This window comes from Tenebrio molitor, chromosome 4 (assembly GCF_963966145.1).
Source record: "Tenebrio molitor chromosome 4, icTenMoli1.1, whole genome shotgun sequence".
Classification (NCBI taxonomy): domain Eukaryota; kingdom Metazoa; phylum Arthropoda; class Insecta; order Coleoptera; family Tenebrionidae; genus Tenebrio; species Tenebrio molitor.
This window is the reverse complement of record NC_091049.1, coordinates 21,451,190-21,457,189: the sequence shown is the minus strand read 5'-3', so window position 1 is coordinate 21,457,189 and position 6,000 is coordinate 21,451,190. Positions and strand designations below refer to the sequence as shown.

Genomic DNA, 6,000 nt, shown 5'->3' with positions numbered 1-6,000 from the left:
CTCCCAGCCCAGGATTTCATTTGAACGCCCGATATTTTTTTCTCCGCTACGATCTAAACGTTTCCAGTGCTAGGGCGGGCCGCTTGGTTCTGAAAAACATTTTCTTTAAACTCCAATACATTATACATTAATAAAATCAGCTTAAATCTGCTTTTGATAGGTTATCATTTTCAAGCCGCGCAAAATTTTTTTCATATCTGTATTTCTTTTTCTTTTAAGATTTAATACATTTCGGTAATCATTTAATTTTTTAACTTTCTTGTGCCTGTTATTGTACATATTGTATTACAATATGTAGGTACTATAGTACTACACTCGTCCGCCATCTTCCTTCCACCATCTTAGCCACGTCATCGTCTACACATCATTTCTCTAACTTTTCAGCAATTGATCTTTTCCAATTTGAGAAAAGACCTCCGTAGAACATGTTTTACAACCAGTCAAAAAATGCACCTTTTAAAAATTGAAATTATTTTTGCCAAGGAAGAGTTACAGTTAATTTTTTTAATTGCATAGAAGTTTCCTTTACATGAGATTTTTCTTTCAATCAGGTCGAGAAAATGTGGTGTAATTTAAAAAAAATACTGTTATCGGGTATCGCGTCATTGAGTAAATTTGGTACACTAATGAATATGACTCATTTTCTTACACTTTTAAGGTGTTGGTGTAAAGATTAGTCTCGTGGTGTAGTTACTAATGGCGAATTCAGGTATAAATTTAAGACTTCTTGCAATTTTAACATGTGCTTGAGCACAGATCGGTATAAATAGCGAAAACAACGATATTTTTGATAAGGCACGACAAGTTCGCAAGTTGTTCATTACCAAAGTAAACAAAGTCAGCTGCTTTGTCCGCTTCAGTTACGTTTTATGCATATTTACATTTCTTATCAAAACTAAACATTTGCACGACAAGTCTTTCCGTCCAGAATTCTTTACATTATCGGAATTCCGCAATCGATTGCTCGACTTGTGCCAATTGTATTTTTGTGGTGTAGTGCGTGAAGATGGTTAAACACGAACCACCACCACCTTACGATTATCACCAGGCAACGCACCCGACAAGCCAGCACATTAGTTCACCATCGGCACCTCCCAGTAAGTATTTTTTCTACCAAAATAGTCACAAGAACGATTAGGTATTTATACAAAAAAAAAATCTCTACGGTAGTGGATTTTGTTTAGAATTACATCCAAAAATGTTGTATTTTGACATATTACAACAATTTATCATTTAAAAATTAATTAGTATTAAAATTAAACATTAATTGGTACTTCTTTAGATGCTTGGTGAACCTATGCCTTAACTGTTTAGAAAAAAAAAACATTAATTTGTAATAAAGTTATAGTTATATACCTATAGTTCAATTATTTCGTCAAATTACATATTTAAAGGTTTTTGCTTTTGAAACGTTAGGTGACGAGGCGATTAGCCGAGCGTTGTTTAAATCCCATAATATTCGAGTTATATTTCAAGCTTTATCGTATCATTGCATCTAGCGTATTATGAGCGCGTAACTAATGTATTATTATGACTAACTAACGTATTATAATTAACTAAGGAAGCTGAGTTATTCGAATATTATGAACTTCATAATTATCAATAAATGTGTAACATAAAGTAATCATAATCGTTAATGATACGATAAAAGTTATTTTTGCGTTACGGACCTGTTTTCATTCGATTCCTGCTTCGTCGGTAAGATCAATCAGAAATCAATGGAAACGTTATAGATTAACAGGACTGTTATAGATAAAAAAGGGAAGAGTGCTGTTGTGAACAGGAAATAAGTTCAAATAGGTAATTAATGAAGGGAGATAACGGGTGTTCAAATGAAAAGTTCATCAAGTTGGTTAGAATGACTTTTTGATGAAAGAAGATAGAGCGAAACAGGGATGATGCCTTCTTTGACGGATGTCAGTTGTGTTTTGGGTCTTTTTTTGAGTTGAGTTTTTGTTTTCTCAACATAAAAAAACACATCTAACCTAAGATCTTACAGATTCCTAGACATCGCTGCAATTTTTGTCAAATTAAGAAGTTTTGTATTAAATATTACCAAACATGTGGCCAGAGACATGTCCTGATCTAATTATAAACCTTTTTAATAACTTGGCACTCACAGTAGGTACACATAAAATAAATTTAGTCAAAACTGTCACCTCTTAACGTGGTCTCCATGCGTGGTCTTAAGCTAACTTTTATCATTGATCAGGTTAAATATTGTGATAATTTCTCCAAATCAATTTTAGTTGAAAACGGGGTTCCTCAGGGAACTGTATTAGGGCCGGTACTATTTATTATATATATAAACGATATTATTAAACATGTTAAACATTGTAAAATTAAATTGTTTGCAGATGATACAATGATTTATGTGTCTGGTAGGGATGTTTGCGATATGATGAACAAAATAAATGAGGATTTAAACAATATCTATAAATATTTATGTAATCATAAACTAAGTGTAAATGAGAATAAATGTAAATTTATTATAATTAAAAACGAATATAATGTTAGTGGGGATAATGTGGATATAGAAATAAATAATGTTAAATTAGAAAGAGTTCAAGAAATAAAATATTTAGGAGTGATCATAGACAGCAAGTTAAAATTTCACAGTTATGCGCTATACTTACAAAATAAAATGTCTAAGAAAGCATTCTTTCTAAGCAGAATTTCTAAAAATTTGTCATCATATACTAAACTTGTACTGTACAAATCACTAATAGCACCACACATTGATTACTGTTCATCATTATTGTATATGCTGCCAAATTACAGAATTAAGGAACTCCAAATTATACAAAACAGATGTATGAGAATTATACTGAAATGTGATAGGTATACATCTGTTCAATATATGTTGAATATACTACAGCTTATGGATGTAAAAACAAGAATAATTTACAATACGTTAGTAACTATTTATAAAATAAAAAATAAGTTAATGCCGAATTATCTGTTAAATAAAGTAACATATAACAGTAACTTGCAGAGGTATAGTTTACGAAATAACAATATGTTTAAAATTGACATCTGCAGAACAAATAGGAAGTTCAATACTTTGTTTTATAAGGGATTATCAACATTTAACATGTTACCTTGGCCCATCAAAGAGTGTACAAATGTAAATAGTTTTAGGAAGGAACTGATTCGTAGTCTAGTAGAATCCTGTGGTCACGGTTGCCGATTTCCTTTCGGATTCTAGATCGGTTCTTTTATATGATACTTTTATTTTTATTTTTGGGATGTCTGTTTATTTGTTATATATTTTTTCATTCTGTATTGTAGCATTTGATTTTGTTTTATTTTTTTTTGTATTTAAATAGCGTATGCTAATAAAGTATTATTATTATTATCTTATTAGAAAGACATACTTTATAAATCATAATGTTGTGAAAAATTCAAAGGCTACTTGAGTGATTATTTCCTTCAATATTGACCAATCAAAACGAGAAAACAAAAAATAACCTGATAAAAAATGTCGGTACCTGATTTTTTTTTTTAAATAATGCGTTTGGTTTCATTCTATTCAGGAAATAATCAGCCGTATACCCCTCGTGCAAAATTTTAATATCGACAATTTTTTTGCTAATGAACTCAAACATCCATAAATTATTCGGTCAGAAGACCAATTATTATCAAATAAAAGCCCTCGACTTCGTCTCGTGCTCTTATTTGCTAATAATTGGTCTTCTGACCTCATTTATGGATGTTTTCGTTCATTATCAAAAAAATTTCCGATAAAAAAATTTGCACTTGGGATATAATATGTGATAAGATTAATTTCAATGCGATAAATGCAACTTTTATCAAGGTATTAATGTTGTAATCTATCCACTATTTGCAACTATCTTAGGTACTTAAGTTACAATAGGTCAGAATAATTATGTACTTGCTTGAGCTTTAGCGAAAACAAAATCGCTTCTGTAAAAGAACCTGTCAGATTCCGTCTGAACTATGATATTAGATATAAGTTAATATTATTTCTATATAAAGTATATCTACCAAAACGCAATGTATGGATTCTAAATTTTTTTCAATTTGAAATTTCAAAATTTTCCAATACCTACAATAATAATGAAATTTGTAAATAATGTAACGAAGGGTGTATTGCCATTTACCAAAAAATTTTAATTGGTAGGTTAAAGTGAATGAAACATTGAAATAAAGTTAAAAAAAAACAAAACATAAATTCTGAAGCTTATTTAAGTATAGAAAATACAATGCACTTCATAGTTTTGACATTATAGTGCATTGTAATTAAATAAATTTATGGAAAAAATATTAGATGGGACTTGGTAAAGTCGTAGTAGGTGCCAAGCAGTCATTTATTAAAAACACAAAAGTCCCCAAAGATCAATTAATTATGTGCTATGATCTATGAAGTACACGTAGCTTGACAGAAATAGCTCGGCGCTTGAGACGCATAGGTGAGGAAAGGAGAGTCTGACAAGAATAGCTGCAGCTTTCATAGATTCAATCTGTGACACAAATCTGATTAATTAAATAGCTTTCGTTTATCATGGATGACCTCTACAACTCATTTTGTATTACCTATATGTATAATTGTTCTTTTTTTTAACTAACTTATAATTTCTACAACGTGTATAGCTTTGACAAGAATTTTGTTTCTGTTTATTAAAGTACATTTTTTCACTAGACTGTAAACGAGGTCAACCTAGGTCGTAAAATTTTATTAGATTAGTATGAGCGATTAAGGAGCAGAATGGTTGGGTTTGATCAAAGGTTGAGAAGCAGGGCCGCCTGCCATTTGCTGTACTCGTAAAATGCAAATATACAAAATGGACCTACAAGGGTGGTATTCGAAAGAATATTAGCCCAAAAACAAATTCATCGAATGTACTCTTTATTTACAAAAATTACAATTGTTTACAGAGTTTTTACTAATGGTATCTGATATTATTCATCATACATACGCAAATGATAAAGTTGACTGCTTTCCAGAAAATAATTCGAATATTTTTGTTTTCGTTAACAAACCGAAACCGAGTTCCAAGCACAACCTTGCTTAAAATATTACTTGCTAGTGGTAAATGAAGCCACGTACCCTAAACCACAAGATCTTTAACTGAAAGTACCGTAAGATTTTACGAGCTGCAACGAAAGTGAGAAAACTGTACTGCGCATTCGGCGCAAACGAGTTCCTCCAAATGCAGGTACCAAGGTAGATGTCAGGTCAGGTAGCGAAATGTAGAGGATTATCAGGGACGGGCTAATTTCACGAAAATGACATGGCAAAGCAGGTACGCTTCAAAGTACTTATTCTTTCTCAAAACTTTTCTGTGCACCTCCAGTGTGTTTTTCCATCTTTCATCACACTAGCTTTAAACATTTTTGCACCATTAATAACCAATAAAGGGTTTCCTTTTTCACTGTAAATAACTTTTTAAACATTCATTGTTCGCAGAGACAGAATGTTAACTTGTCACAAGAAAAATTGATCTAAGTGTTATATACTTACCCTTAATTTTAAGTGGGGTGGGTAGGGGTACCTACGTTATTGAAAATATTGGAAAAAATTAAACATTTTACTAAATTTTAACTGGTGGCTAATGGTCAGTCCAGATGGACCGCCGCCGCCGGTCGCTAATCCGATTACAGGTACTTGGAGGAATTCGTTTGCCGATAAGGATCAAAAAGGTAGAGCCCTGCAAAAATTTGACCGCGTGGAGGAACTCGTTTGCGACCTGCGCATTCACCCATCAAGTGCTAAGGTATTTCCGTCAAGCTGTACATAGTACCAAACAATATTATGTTATCCTAAATTTAGGGTGGTACAGTAGTACCCCCCGGCGTATCCGTACTACCCTAAATTTAGGATAATATTCTTTAGTAGTACAGCGTGATCAAAAAGGACTCTTTGAGTTGACAGTACTGATTTATATTTTTAAATGATATTACTGGAGTAACTTCCGGTTGTTAACGACATCACACTGACAGTTGACAGTTCTAGTTGTTTTTTTGTACCGTTGATTT

At 32.0% G+C, this 6,000-nt stretch overlaps 1 protein-coding gene across 6 annotated transcripts in view; it reads left to right on the top strand.

The window, feature by feature from the left end:
* The first annotated feature begins 563 nt into the window (after positions 1-563).
* Positions 564-6,000, top strand: part of LOC138130024 (thiamine transporter 2-like) — a 33,093-nt gene continuing 27,656 nt past the window's right edge. For 4 of the 6 annotated variants that reach the window (XM_069046386.1, XM_069046385.1, XM_069046383.1 and 1 more), the window contains exon 1: positions 716-1,097. The gene's annotated coding sequence lies outside the window, so the exon portion shown is untranslated. The other 2 variants (XM_069046387.1, XM_069046388.1) reach the window with 2 other exon arrangements.